This window comes from Heterodontus francisci, chromosome X, assembly GCF_036365525.1.
Source record: "Heterodontus francisci isolate sHetFra1 chromosome X, sHetFra1.hap1, whole genome shotgun sequence".
Taxonomy (NCBI): Eukaryota; Metazoa; Chordata; class Chondrichthyes; order Heterodontiformes; family Heterodontidae; genus Heterodontus; species Heterodontus francisci.
In genome coordinates this window covers 2880925-2897097 of record NC_090421.1, presented here as the reverse complement: position 1 = coordinate 2897097, position 16173 = coordinate 2880925, and the positions used below count along the sequence as shown (strand labels likewise).

The following is a 16173-nucleotide window of genomic DNA, read 5'->3' as shown; positions in this document are numbered from 1 at the left end:
AACGTCAGACTGTCTATTTTTGTTACTCTTTCATGGGATGTGGGCATCACTAGCAGGCCAGCATTTGCTGCCCTTGAACTGAGGCCATTTCAGAGGGTAGTTAAGAGTCAACCACATTGCTGAGGATCGAGAGTCACATTATAGGCCAGACCAGGTAAGGATGACAAGTTTGCTTCCCTAAAGGGCATTAGTGCACCAGATGGGTTTTATGACAATCAATGATAGTTTTATGGCACCATTACTGAGACTAGCTTTCAATTTCAGATTTTTATTAATTAAATGATTTTATTTATTGAATTTAAATTCCACCAGCTGCCATGGTGGGATTTGAACCCATGTCCCCAGGGCATTAGCCTGGGCCTGGATTACTAGTCCTGTGACATTACCACTATGGCACCATCTCTCCTTCCCTTTTCTGCCATGCTGGGTTTAGTAAAGGTGGCACTGACTGCCATGACCACCTCCTTCCACAGTTCCTACACTATTCCTTTGATTGGTTTCCTTCCCTCCTTTCCCTCATTTGCGATAATACCTATACAGAGGAGTCTGTGAACTTGTGGAACTCTGAGCACTGCTGCAGCACCCTCATACATTCACTTTAGTATGTCTTTTGCCCAGCTTCCCAAATAGTGGTCTGCCCTTTTAAGATGCAGAAGGCAGTTAAGTGTTGCAGTAGGCCCCAACTTCCCCCAACCACATGCACATTTCTAGCAGGGATCACAGGATACCCATCTCTGGTCCAGGCATTGAACCTTGGACCTTCCTGGTATGTACGGCAGGTTCACACTCTGCAGTGAACTTGCCTATCCAGATATTAAAGGGGAACTTTTTTATATGCTAAACAGAAGCACACATTTACTGGCAATTAATTAATAATAACTTTATTTATAAGTTACTATAATAGCATGTGCGGCACTCTGTGTCTTACCTACTGTATCATTTATTTATTTCAACCTGTCACTGAACCACCTTGGAATCTGGCTTTACTTTTGTTTCACCATTACCATGTCTAATCCCACGTTTTGCGAGCTAGTTTCGTTTTCAGTTTACAATCTTCCTTGGTGCAACTCATTCACTGCTGGAACAGTGGCAGATGATTTCACTTTTTGAAATATCTGGACTGGAGAAGGACATGTGTGGTTTGGCTCCACCTTGAACTTTTGACCTGCTTCTCTCAGCAGGTTACATCTTACCTTTCATGCAGTTCTGATGAAGGGTCACTGACCTGAAACGTTAACTCTGCTTCTCTCTCCATAGATGCTGCCAGACCAGCATTGCCAACATTTCTTGTTTTTATTTCAGATTTCCAGCATCTGCAGTATTTTTCTTTTATTTACATCTTACCTTCTGCTTGGTACCTCCTCAGTCAGCACGGCTTAGATTGTAACTCTCACTGAGCGTACTTATATCAGGTCATTGTGCCATGACAAATCTATCGTAGTTTTGACGACTTCTGCTAGTAGTGGATGTTCTAGCCATTTTTAAATAAGTTTCCTATCAGGATTTTAAAAAATTATTAATTTTTCAATTCCTCCCCCCAAGCTCCGGCCACAATTTTCTCTCCTGAAGGTGTTGTTATTGCTGGGTTACAGTTCACTGGCACAGACCATTCTTCAGTACCTCGGCCAAGTGGCAATTCTTCACATGCAAGTCTGGATAGTAAATGTTGGCATGCTAAGATGAACTAACCTAACAGACTGGGGATTAAACTGTAGATCCTTTCATCTGCCTGGCTCAGTTCCACACCGATAATTCATTTACAGGCTTAGTCCCCATCTGTGCTGAGTTGCTGATCTCAAGTAAGCCATGAAAGCACTACTGTGGTTGTGCTCAGGCACTTTCAAAACCACTGTTATCACCCCCAACCCACAAAAAATCCAAATTTAACTCTACTTAAACGACTGCCCCACCTCCAACCTCCCTTTCCTCTCCAAAATCCTTGAACATGTTGTTGCCTCCCAATTCCATGCCCATCTTTCCCTGAACTTCACGTTTGAATCTCTCTAATCAGGTTTCCGCCCCTGCCACAGCACTGAAGCCTCCCTAACCAAAATCACCAATAACATTCTCTGTGACTGTTACTATGATGCACTATCCAGTGGGACCAACATATTAACCGATATTATCCACGTTCAGTATTAATTCAGCCAGAAGGTGGAGCTGATGCATTTTTTTTTAGACGCTGCAACTCTATTGAGGTAAATTCAGCGACAAATAAAATATTTCATTCTCCATTTATCAGAAATGCTTCTCTGTCCTTCGGACAGAAACAACGGAGCAGAAATGGGAGAGAGAAACAAGGTTAGGGACAGTAAGAGAAAACAGAGATATAAAATTAAAGACATGGACTAGAGTACTATGCCAGAGAAGCAAGAAGGATCAGTTTGCAATTCCAGAAATCCATTGTGATCCCAAGATTTCAGGTTCAATCTTGTATTTGAAAATATAAAATGATATCCTGATTCCTCGAGTCAGCTATACAGGGCTTTCTTTCAACATCATTTATACTCAGCACATTCTAAACTGAGTGACAGTCTTGACTGAGTGACAACATCACACACATCCATCCACTTTTCCACTCCAGTTCCAACACTCCATGACTCTGTACCCACCACCAGTACCTTTAACAAGCTAGAAAAAAACCCACCATTAATCATCAACAAACATAATAGAGTCAGTCAGTAACATACCCAAGCCCACCTATCAAACTTTACAGGCCATAAAAGATCCACCAATGGAATCATGTAACACAGAAATTAGTAGCTGTTCATTTTGTAGCGAAGTAAAACTATGTATTCTAAAATATTCTCCAACAGCAGGAAACATATCCAGTCTCTACAGAAATTGGATGGGTAAAGAAGAGATTTACTGTAATAGTTCCAGAGATGAGGGATTACAGTTATGTGGATAGATTGGGAAGCTGGGGTTGTTCTCCTGACAGCAGAGAAGGCTAAGAGGAGATTTGGTGGAGGTGTTTAAAATCTGTTTCCAATGGCTGAAGGGTGCTAAAGCAGAGGGCACTGGCTTGTCATGCTAGGCCCCCACCTGCCAAGAATGAGGCACATTAATTTTGTTATGCACATTGATTTTAAGCTGTTACTGGAGTGAAGAAAGGACTTGTTAAACAGATCAGCCATGGCTGGAAAAGACATTTGCATATTAACAGACAGTGATTGGAAGGACAAAGGACCATTCCCTGACACATTCAACCCACAATGGGCCTTGACCACCAGGTATTCCAGAGACTGCTAAGGTGATACAATCCAAGACGTGGTCAGACCAGTTAGTCACATGACTAACCTGCTTGGCAACCTGGGTTTTTTTCTGAATTGTACAAACAGTTTGAACTCAGAAAGTCTGTTTACTCCTGGGACTGAGAAGATCTTTCCTGTCTGCGCCCATCTCTTTCTCACAAGCCTCTGAATCCACTGAAGCCACATGAACCCCAAGAGAGAAAAGTCTCCTACAGCGAACAAGGTTTAAGAAGAAAACTGGGCCCCAACAAAAAGCAAGATCTACCTGCAAAAGGACCGTACAATGAGCTCGAAGAACCGTAACAAATACTCTTCAGATATTGCCTCAAACTATTCCACTTTATTTTCTTCTGCTCTTTTCTGTCTTTTTTAAATTCATTCAGGGATGTGGGCGTCGCTGGCTAGGCCAGCATTTATTGCCCATCCCTAATTGCCCTTGAGAAGGTGGTGGTGAGCTGCCTTCTTGAACCGCTGCGGTCCATTTGGGGTAGGTATACCCACAGTGCTGTTAGGAAGGGAGTTTCAGGATTTTGACCCAGTGACAGTGAAGGAACGGCGATATAGTTCCAAGTCAGGATGGTGTGTCACTTGGAAGGGAACTTGCAGGTGGTGGTGTTCCCATGTATTTGCTGCCCTTGTCCTTCTAGTTGGTAGAGGTCCCGGGTTTGGAAGGTGCTGTCTAAGGAGCCTTGGTGCATTGCTGCAGTGCATCTTCTAGATGGTACACACTGCTGCCACTGTGCGTCGGTGGTGGAGGAAGTGAATGTTTGTAGATGGGGTGCCAATCAAGCGGGCTGCTTTGTCCTGGATGGTGTCGAGCTTCTTGAGTGTTGTTGGAGCTGCACCCATCCAGGCAAGTGGAGAGTATTCCATCACACTCCTGACTTGTGCCTTGTAGATGGTGGACAGGCTTTGGGGAGTCAGGAGGTGAGTTACTCGCCTCAGGATTCCTAGCCTCTGACCTGCTCTTGTAGCCACGGTATTTATATGGCTACTCCAGTTCAGTTTCTGGTCAATGGTAGCCCCTAGGATGTTGATAGTGGGGGATTCAGCGATGGTAATGCCATTGAATGTCAAGGGGAGATGGTTAGATTCTCTCTTTTCAGAGATGGTCATTGCCTGGCACTTGTGTGGCGCGAATGTTACTTGCCACTTATCAGCCCAAGCCTGGATATTGTCCAGGTCTTGCTGCATTTCTACACTGACTGCTTCAGTATCTGAGGAGTCACGAATGGTGCTGAACATTGTGCAATCATCAGAGAACATCCCCACTTCTGACCTTATGATTGAAGGAAGATCATTGATGAAGCAGCTGAAGATGGTTGGGCCTAGGACACTACCTTGAGGACCTCTATTTGCATGTGTATATTGTATATGCATGCTAGCGTGGGCATCAACCGAATTAGAGTTTAAGTTTATTAAATTTCAACTTTTCTTCTTTAAACCTAAGAAAGCCTGTTGGTGCTGTTTTTTTTTGCCTTATAGTTGGAAAGTGGTGAACAAAGATTCACCAAGAGAGAGCTAAAAACAGTGTGTTTAAAATTAAACCCTGTTATGGTAAGACCAGGTGAAGACTGAGAGGGACCCATTGACACCCTTCTTACCTGGTCATAACAAGCTGAAAAACCAGAGGCGACATGAGGAAAAACTTTTTACCCAGCAAGTAACAGGTGGATACAGATTCAATAGTAACCTTCAAAAGGGAACTGGATAAGTACTTAAAGGAGAAGAAAATTGCAGGGATATGGGGAAAGAGTGGGGAGTGGGACTAACTGAATTATTCTTCAAAAGAATCAGCACAGGCTCAATGGGCCAAAAGGCCTCTTTTTGTGCTGATTCTATGGATTTATGGACAGGTCGTTATATAATCACCATGGATAGGATCCCCATGTCGAGCTGCCATTTGCTTAAAAAAAAGATACCTCTCATTTCACCATTGTCTGATGATTGTAGTCTTGAGCACAGCAGAGGCCTGAATCAACAGCTCCAGCTCCAATTTTCAGTGACTGTGCTTGTCAGACTCTCTGATGTCAGCATTGCCACAATTGCAGTACCTGCAGATATTGTCCCGAGACAGACCTAGGCGCCTTTCCACCTACTGTTCCAATAACAAAATGGGCAAGAAAATATCATCCATATCTGGGTTCAGCTGGTACTGGAGGAGGCCATTTAAATTACTGGAGCAGTGCTCCTTTATCTGTTGCACACGGCAGCATCAACCATCAGACGTTTGACCGCTCTGTTGCACAAAGACTCCACAGCCAAATCGATTGGATCAAATGAAGCCAATATTTCTACAATCTGATCAAACTCTTCAAGTGTTACAAAAGTGCTTCCATTATTTTTAAATATTTTTATTTTTTGAGGACTTGTGTTAAGTGAAAAGATTCCACGGATTTTTTTTTTTTACCAAGTTCACCGACAGGACAAGATGTTGTTTGAAAGCCAGCTGTGCTGGAGATCACTTTTGATTTGGTCTCAGAAAACAACAGAACCCTTGGTGACTTGGGGGAAATGGTTACACAGAAACCACATGTCAAGGTTTATGGAGGTCAGGAGGTGGACTCACTGTTTGGGGTTTGGACGTTGTTTTCGGTTAGATGTGGTGTGAACTGTTTGAAGACAGTTGGTGTTTTCTTGCCAAGGAGAAAAGAAATCACCCAGCTCACCTCCTTCTCTACCTTTTTGAAGAAATCCTGCCAAGATCCAGTGTGGAAAAAAAATCTCTGGTATCGTATGGCTCCTGAGGAGCTGGAAAAAAATCCTGTGATTCAAGTGTGTGCTGGCGGAAAAACCTTGATGCCACATTTCTACTAGAAAGCCCACTAGAATAATTCTTGACATCTCCAGGACGGACTGCTTCTGAAACGATCCTAGTGACCCATCTCTGTATACCCAGACGCCAGACCAAAAAAGGGACAACTGACTTCCTTCTATATCTTCTTTCTTTCTTCGTCAAGAGCTAGCAAGTATTTGGCCAAAGTAGTTTTTTTTGTCTTTTTTTTTGTAACATACCTCTGCAGAGTGAATTTCTGGATTTATTCCAGTGAGTGTGCGTGAGTGTAGTTGGGGAATTTTTAAAAAGGGGACTTTCATATTTTAATAGGTGTGTTAATGCTTTGCTTCGTTATTGGTTACGTCTTGTTTTATAATAAACTGATAATTTTGTTGTTTATTAAAGAAACCTGGTTGGTGTATTTTGTTCTGGGATAAAAAAAAGAGTATATGATTGGCTGTATCAGAAACCGGATAAACATTTAAATAGATGTTGTGACCTGTGGAGAAGTGGAACTAGAAAAGACAGTGCACTCCTCCCACCTCAGACGTAATACACATCCTATCCAATGGCCATTTCAGGTCAAGAACACCCTCTAAATGGAGATCTTTAGAATTAGTATGTGTTCCAGTGTAGAAAGAAGGTAGTTTCAACAAATAATACAATCTGAAATGATCCTCTTTTCTTATCCACATTCCTCCTGGCTTGTCTCTGAAGCACGGGAGATTTGTGAAATAGAGAGATAACATTTCTTGCCTTTTTAGTCATAGGATGGATATCATGTACCAGTATGGTAATGGCAGATTGAAATAAAGATCATCTTCATTAAAACCAGTATCCCAACTCTCATCAGATGTCACATTCACTCCTTCATCTTTGTAGTTGGATTTGCCAAGTAAATTAGGAATGGGATGGGGCCAGGGTTCTTGCACAGTACAGCCTAAGGTACAAGTTGGATTGCAATAGTGCATCTTGCTGTTCAGCTTTCACTATCATACTGCAGCTGTCAGTTATGAGAAATATGTCATTCACAGTGCGAGACCATATATTTCCAGCTTCATTTCCAATAGCTGGGAACACTTCTCAGCTATACAGACCTGTAAACTCAAATCAATCCAAGGCGCCAAATCTTTGCAACCATTCCATGGACATTTATTGTCTGCTTCAAGCTGAAGTCCATTCATCTAAAGACAGGCTAAGCTTTACAAATTTCTCCTTGCGAGCTACCATATCACGCATTATAAAAGATCTCACTGACTTGCCATGGTCCATCACTATTTTCTTGATATAATTTACTGATTTTGGCAAAGTAAGTCCTTGGGCTGAATTTTCCAAACCCATTGGAGATGGGCTGAGTGGTGGGAGGGCTGGTAATATGGCAGGGGAAGGCGTGAGGAGGGGACCCTGATGTCTTCCCACCACCATGGTATATTGCCAGTGGTGGGAACCTTGGCGGCAGAGCAGCCTGCCAGGCAGCCAATTGAGCCACTTAAGCAGCTAGTTAAGGGCCACTTCCCGCCCCCGCAGGCATTTTGCCTACATCAGGAGGGCCCGCTGCTGCGTGGAGAGACCGCCAGGTAAACACTGGTGGCCTCCCAGTGGGTTGTGGGGGCGGGGGGCCTCCTTGATGTGAGTTCCATGGCCCACAACCATCCAACACACCCCAATCGCCGGGGCCTGCCTGTCTGGCCCCAGCATCCCCCAACAAAACACACCTCTCTTCGAGGGCGCCTCGCCATTCAGGTGCCCTCTCCCTGATGATGCAGCCTCAGCAACGGCCATTCTAGCACTGGTGCTGCTGAGGCTGTCGAGCTGCCAGCCCTTGACCATCAGCAGAAAGTTCAGCCCCTTGTATTTGCAGCGCCTCTCAAGTCAGGTGAGGAACAGAACACCCTGAATGACAAACTGTGTCTTGCACTCATGCATGCGAATGTTGCTTGAAGACCATTTTCATCAGTGCCAAGGAAATCAATTATGTGTTTCCCCTCTGGGTTTGCAGTAGCAGGCAGAGCCCCAACCTTCAGAGTTGTTGCTGTCATCGGCTTGAGTGCACCAAGCGATGGTAAGTTTAGGTCAATATTGTGCTGTACTTCAAGATTTATGTGTAAACCTTTGGTAGGACTCACTACCTGTTGTCTTCACTATTTGTTGGTACATTTTCCCTTTGCATAATCTGCACAAGGTCAACAGCCTGTTTTTGTCACTTAAAAAGAACTAAACTATCTTTTCTGACTTGTATTCTTCAAATGAAGTAGGCAGACCACCAATAATGTTCTAAGTATTTGTACTTTCACTACCTCTGGCTCCGTCATTTCAACTTGACACATACAGCAGTCTTCTGCCATTAATAATCCAGAAACTGGCTGCAACAGCGACACTTCACCCACTTCTGCCTCTTCAGTTTTCCACACAGTCTGCATTCTGCACTAGCTCCCATCATTGAACAAGAAAATCACATGCAGCATTTAAATGACCCAACCTCACAATTTGAAACTGGATTGGAGCCCTTAAATACTTCCGCTGGCAGAACAGTGCCATCAGAATTTTAGGCCCAAAGACCTCTTGACCATCAGCAAAAAGATTCAGCCCTGTGTGTCGGCAGAATATTTAATAATGAGAAGGTAAATCACAGGCAAGCCTTCTAAAAGCGATCAAGCAGTAGCATTAAATTCTGATTCAATTTAACAGGCCCAAAGACTTCAAAGGCCTCTGAAGAATGCTCGTGTCTTGTCACTCTAATAATTATTATACACAGCTTTTCTAAATGATTTGTAATCATGTCTACCAAAAGATTTTATACTAAGCTTGTCAATAATATCTTGTAAATTACATGAGAACATGTAGAACTCTCATGAATTGTCTCAGCATGAGTCAGCATCTTCAAGAGAGGAAGGGAGAAAAGGAAAAAAAGATAGCGTCCATGGCAAGCCACTAAGTTAAAATTGATCCTCCAATTGAGCTGTATGATCTATTCGAGATAAAGTAATTACATAAGAAATGGACAAAAATAGGCTGTTAAATTGAATCAGAATTTAATGCTACTGCTTGATCGCTTTTAGAAGGCTCGCCTGTGATTTACCTTCTCATTATTAAATATTCTGCCGACACACAGGGCTGAATCTTTTTGCTGATGGTCAAGTCTCGCTGCCGGGGCCAAAAGCAGAAGCCAACCCTGCTCCAGCGGGAGGTGGGATTGTGGCAGCATTTTGCTGGCGATGACCAATTGAGAGGACTGCAGCCCGCCCCCAAGAGCTGCTGGCCCAATCAAAGGGCCAGCAGCTCGGCAGCTTCAGGAGCGCCACTGCAAATAGTAGACAATACGGAAGCTGTATTACCAGGGAGAAGGCATCTAAATGGCGAGGCGCCCTGAAAGAGTGGTGAGTTTGGTTGGGTGAAGCCGGGCACTGGTGGCGCTGTTGCCGTGGCACAACCATTACCGCCGGGGGGGTTGGGGTGGGTGGGGGCTATGGAGCACCCATCAAGGAGGGCCCTCCCGCCCCAGAACCTGCTGGAAGGCCACCAGGATTTACCTGGTGGCCTCCCCACCCCGCGGCGGGCCCTCCCGATGTGGGCATAATGCTTGTGGGGACAGGAAGTGGTCCTTAATTGGCCACTTAAGTGGCTTAATTGGCTGCCTGGCGGGCAGCTGCGCCGCCAAGGTTCCCGCCACTGGCAATTTGCCATGGCGGCTGGAAGACATCAGGCTCCCCTCCCGACGCCTTCCCCGCCATATTGCCAGTCTTCCTGCCTTCAATGGGCCAGGAAAATTCAGCCCGCACAGTCTGGACTCATACATAAAGAATGATAAGTTGGGGAAGGCACTGGGAGCTATCAGCACTTGTGGAGTTGTCCCCCAGTAAGTATTGAATAGCCTATAAGCACCCACTAACAAGGCATGCCTCTCTCTATATAAAATTCACAGCTAGATAAAGCAAGCTTATAACAGCAAATCGATTATCAGAAGCTTGTGCAATAGTAAAGTTGTTACCAACTGCTCTGTTGCTGGCAACATTGGCTATGACATGACCTAATAGCAACAGTGATATCTTAAGGAAAGCTGCCAAACTCCAGAGTTACATCAGGGCTACACACTGTTCTTACCACCCCCATAAAAGAAATAAAAACACTGCCATCAAATTCCGTCCTACAGCTCTTGATGTGTCTCGTACGAGTTGCAGTTTCCTCCAGAGACCGATTTCTTCTGGATTTGGATCAACTGGTTGTCCTTTGGCAATGCTACACTCACACTTACTATAACCCCCTGTTATAATTTGTGCTCTCAACGGTATTTATCCATGCTCATAGCAACAAAGCAGTTTCCACTGGCAGACCCAAGCTTCCTATAAACCAAAACTTGAAACCTTATGCATAATGTGCTGCAAGACAAACACCCTTATACTGAGGTATTACACACTGGAAGATCCTTAGGATGGTCACCAGGCACTCTTGACCTCTTCAATGGGTGGAAAAGCACCACACTATCATTCAGGCTAAAACTACATATAACATTTACTTTTTAAAAAAAGATTTATTTGGAAGTAAAAATGAATATAGTACAACATTGTTAATCTTAATCCTCTTAATGATCACATCAATCACAGGCAACGAGCTTCATTTCTTTTTGCAGCGTGTCTTCCCGCATTATCATTTCACAAGCTGGAGGTCCCACCCAGACAACCTTGACCGGATTAGATCTTATTTGTAGGCATAGCTTAAACAAAGGTAAGTCACCTCCCCTGAACGAGCAGCTATTATCCAGATAGCATTGTATATTGCTTCAAATTGTCCCCAAAGCAAAGACAAAAGAAATTCTTTCAGCAGCAACTCGATTTGAAACTCATAGTAAAATGGCCTGGCTGCAACTTCATATGAACAAGATATAATACAGATGTACTTTATGATATGATGTAGGACAAAGTCCATGTCCAGCTTACTCCTTTAAACTGGAATTCAGAGGATATACTCCTCACCATCTTTCATAGTTGACCTATTACTAAATCTGTGCTCACTGACCGACATTGGGTCTCGGTTAAGCAATGCCTGAATTTTTAAATTCTCATCCTTCTTTTCAAATCCCTCCATGGCCTTGCCCCTCTCTATCTCTGTTATCTCCTTCAGCCCCACAACCCTCCAGGATATCCGCAGTCCTCTAATTCTGGCCCCTTGAGCATCCCCAATTTTAATCGCTCCACCATTGGTGGCAGTGCCTTCAGCTGCCTGGGCCTTTACTCTGGAATTCCCTCCCTCAACTTCTTTGTCTCTACTCTCTCCTCCTTTAAGACACTCTTGAAACCTACCTCTTTGACCAAGCTTTTGGCCATCTGCCAAATATCACCTTATGCGGCTCCATGGAAAATTTTGCTTTATAATTCTCCTGTGAAGTGCCTTGGGATGTTTTATGAAATTAAAAGCACAATAAAAATACAAGTCGTTGTTGTTGTCAATCATTGGTCATTTTTTTCCCTTCTTCTCCTGAAGGCAGTGACTCATACGAGGGTATGCTATGTCGCCATTCTTTGTGTGTAAACTGAGACAATGCCTTACAGAAGCATCACTGGATAGCGATCAGAGCGTGAACTCTGGCTGATTTCTCCCTCCCTGCACTGACACACCTCTGTCCCAGTTGAAACAGCTAAAACAGACTGGGGGCTCCAACCTGAGAATCTTCCTGCTATTTTTGGCTCAGTATTATACTGTTTACCCTCTGAGCCAATGGGGGGCATTTTTTTGGATCTGATATACAAGGTCCTCCATTTACTGCCAATTTCTGCCATTTATCTTCTTTAAGAAAGGTGGTGTGATCAGCAACAACTCCATCTCCAGTTGCCTCTGGCGCCACACGCCGCTAACTTTTACTGTAGTTTTAATACAGAGAAAAATCTGAAAGCTACATTGACAATGTTTGTACTGAGCAGTTCAGTAAAATGGCAAGTTGGCAGGGGTAATGCTATGCTGGCACTGCACTAATTAGCATGTTGTAGATCTACGGGGCTCATTTCCTTTCAAGTTTACCACTTTTCATCTGAGTGGCCCAAAAGGACGGGTGCATCTTGCTCATCATTGGGGAGGGACTTGCACTGCAGTCACACTCTTGATCTAAACCGGTTCACAGGGCCATTAAATTGAAAAATAAAGAGAATGTTGGTGGATACCAAATTGCTTTCATTTCCAAGAATAGTGTTTTCAATTTACACTCACTTAACTGGCTATAAACAAAGCATTTTTGTTGAGTAAATGATTTTCTTTTAGTTCCGTTGATGACTTAATGGGTAAACTGTGGTTCAGTGCCGGATCGTACATTAATAGATCCTAAAGTCAATCCCTAGTCTAGGTTGAATTAGCTGATCTCAGCTGTAGCAGCAGTTGAGATGCAACAAATTTCTGTGAAAGGTCATCAATTTGAAACGTTAACTCCCTTTCTCTCTCCTGCCAGACCTGCTGAGTGTTTCCAACATTTTCTGTTTTTATTCCAGATTTCCAGCATCTGCAGTATTTTACTTTTGTACATTGCCCTTGGAGGTAGGTTAAGGAAAGGGAGGAACATCAGCCTGGTTTACTGCTCCTGAAATCTAACCAGTGACCCCTGTGAGAAAGTCCATGTGCATATACGTTGGGTAAGGACAGGCTTGGGCTTGGCTGTAATGCTCTCCACATTCAAATATCCTGCCAGCCCCGACTGTTTGTGCTCACGCATGAAGAATGGGCATTTGGATGAGGGACCAAAGAAATACTGTTACCCCTGAAACCTACACTCCAGACAGAGTCAATACTTTCAGGAGAGATGGGGGAGAAAATATGGGGAGGAGAAATGAATAACTTTTTGTACAAATTGCACATTTTACTGTTTACAGCCCAAATGACATTTACCTGTTGCATGGACTTTGATCCTGTGATGACCTTCCTGATTGCAGGAATATCCAAGCTGGTCAGGACCACACAGACACAGAGAGGCTCATTTATCTGACCAGACACCAAGAGGGCAACTAGAAAAATGGAAAGAAAAGCATTTAGGGACACTTTATATGAAAGCTATGCCCCAATCTGAGGAAACAAATATACACAATCACTTTTCCTTGAGCCATCTTATTTTGCAACTCCTCAGTAATTGAACTGTCAAAACAAGTTACAGCAAGATATTTTATTTCTGAATTTATTATTAATTATTCTTTAGCCTGAAAGTGCTGATTTTTGCTGGAATATCATTCCAAGTGGCCATTCTTCAAGCGTGGACCTAAACATGTGAGGGGTAGAATTTCCTTAGGGTTTCTCCTGATCTCCCACCATAGCTTCAGCGGAAACCCCAGAAAGACAGAGAAAAAGGCTATTTGTACCGTTGCTCTGGGGCTTCTGCTGAAGTTACAGTGGGAGATTGGGAGAACCTCAGTGGGAATTCTACCTGAGTGTTTGCGTGTTATTTGACCATGTGGGGAGGGGGGCATCAGAGCTCAGTCCAATCCAGCAGAGGTCACTGGACAGCAGACAGGAAGGGGAACGCTGGCTGATTTCCACCCCTTCCGCCTTTATCTAAGAGCACTGACAGCAACTGCAGTAGCTCTATTGCTGCTCTGATTGAGATCACCCAATGCAGTGCAAATTGTACTGCCAGTATTGGACAGTACACAGGGCATATTACTGGTTTAATTTATTTTAGTTTTCCCCTCTTCCTTCATATCTACCCATATCAGACATCTTCCCCAAACCAAGAGGGCTGGCTGGTAACCTGACAGGAACAGCCAACTGTGTGGCTGGCTTGTATGTGCATTGGTAAAAACTGTTGAAAGGGGTGATTGCTATGCGTGCTGCCAGAGGACAGTTGTGAAGGTAACATCAGGTGGGCGGGTGGGGGTGAGGGGGCAAGAAGAGGTGAATATAGGAGAAGGTTTCCTCTTCGCACTTCATGTAGCCTACATTATACACTATATAAGTGCATTTAATTATTATTGAGCAGGTGAGGCCCACTCTCTAAGAGAAGCTACAGAACAAGATAGTCATTAACCTGGAATTCTGCAGTGTCAACAGTAGGAGTAATGACTTGTATATAACGGTAAAGAGAAGCCATAGCATCAAAAATAAGTGATAATTTGACTCCTATTTTAACCAGGTTAATGACTGTATTAAAATAGTACAGACAGGAATTTAATACGAGTGTGTTCACAAGTGCACTAAGAATAGCACACAGCCAAAATGAAACCTCCAGTGATTTAAAGATTTGAAGATGAACTAAATTCACCCTTTTCCTATTTCGGATAACTCACACAAGGCTTCTTTTGTTCCATTTAGAAATGTAAAAAATCCTCTCCTCTTGGGTTCTCTCATTACGCATCGTTGTCTTGCTAAGAGGGCAGTCAGGTGATTTGTTCCTTGACTCCACCCTATATCATGCTCTACTTGGTCACCGAAGATTTTTTTTTCAAAAATATACTTTATTTATAAAATTTGTAAACGTACATTACATAACAATTCAAATTTGAGCTTGAGCTCCCCTGATGTAATGCATTGCCTGATATTGAGCTATATAGATGAGGAAGATGCCAGGTTCAATCTCTGGTCTGTGCTGAGTAGGTTGATCTAAGCCAGGGTGGTGATAGTAGATGATGAAAGTGGCTTCAGTACCCCGTGGAAGGTGAAAATTAGCCAGAATTGCTACTCCTGTTTATTATCTAGCAAGCCATGCTGCAAAGTGGGCGCATGTAACAATTTGCATTTATATAGCGCCTTTAACACAGTAAAACATCCTGTGGTACTACACAGGAGCATAATCAGGCAAAAACTGACACCAAAACAAAGAAGGAGATATTAGAGTGGGTGATCAAAAACTTGACCAAAGACATAAGTTTCCAGGAATGACTTAATGGAGCAGAGATAGGTGTAGAGATTTAAGGAGAGAATTCCAGAGTTTAGGGCCTAGAACGACTGAAGGCCTGGCCTATAGTGGGGTGAAGGGAATGGTGGGTGCATAAGAGGCCAGAGTTGGAGGAAAGTAGAGTTTCTGGAGATTTTAGGGCTGGTTACAAAGATAGGGAGGGGCAAAGTAGGCTCCAGCTGAGGACAAGATCAGGAATAGCTATGATGCCCCCCAAGTTAAATACCACGCTGAGGCTCACTCTCTAGGCTCACTAATTAAGATTTAAAAATTGAGCGATGCACCCTGTGGAACCATATCCCAGCAGGAATCTTCAAGAATGTCAAGAGAAGGTAGGGGGCGGTTGGGGAATGAAGTAGAGAAAATTGACAGGAATTTTTTTCCTATTCAATATACAGTGATTTTATATCAAAAATAGTCATATTATAGACTTTAAAAATAGAAATTTGCATGTGATCAGATCAGGCTGTTCTAGGAAGTACTGAAATATCTTATAATTTAAGATTAGGAATAGTACATCATATCTCATTGTTGACATAACTCATAATAAAACACTGTGGTGGTAAGTTGTTAACACATGCATTACCTCTGGTTACCATTGTAATCCTTGGGCCACAGCTGTAGATTACCACTACCCTGTGTCGAAAGCAGGTGAGGACAAGAACAGGCTTGACGATGATGCCCCACATGGGAGAACATTATATATTATATTATATTGTATCCTACTGTTCAAACTAAAACTGAATAGGCAAAACACATATTAATAATATATTCTCACATAGTGATTTCCCATTATCATCAGAATATCCAGAGGGGTCACCACATGGAACAGGAAGAAGAACAATGTGCAAGTCAACTTAATCTGATGTTCATTTCTTCATTGCTTTTCGGCCAATGAACAAAATCTAGCAGAGAATACTGAAAATTGAGATAGCAGCAGAAACTTGGTATCAAACTTTTCCAGGCCAACTAAGACAAAAAGAGAAAAACTACATATATTGGAAGCCTGAAATAAAAACAGCAAATGCTGGAAATACACAGGTCTGTCAGCATCTGGAAAGAGTAAAGACAGGTTAAAATTCTGGATGTAGACTCTTCACCACAACTGGAATCTGGAAAATAAATGAGTCCCTTAACAGGACTGAACTGGACGGACAGGCTAACAGTTGGCCAGGGAGATGGTCACTGAGTTGTGTCATCTCAAGGCATCCCAACTGGAGGGCCAATCCACCATGAGCACAGCACTTTAGGTAACCACAGACCTGAACTTTTATGCTTCA

The 16173-nt window shown here is 43.2% G+C and overlaps 1 long non-coding RNA gene across 1 annotated transcript in view; it reads right to left on the bottom strand.

The window, feature by feature from the left end:
* Window positions 1-16173, bottom strand: part of LOC137358531 (uncharacterized) — a 28573-nt gene that overhangs the window by 2256 nt on the left and 10144 nt on the right. Inside the window, exon 2 of the long non-coding RNA XR_010971220.1 lies at window positions 12898-13013. This is a non-coding gene — a long non-coding RNA (uncharacterized lncRNA). The remainder of the gene's footprint in view (window positions 1-12897; window positions 13014-16173) is intronic.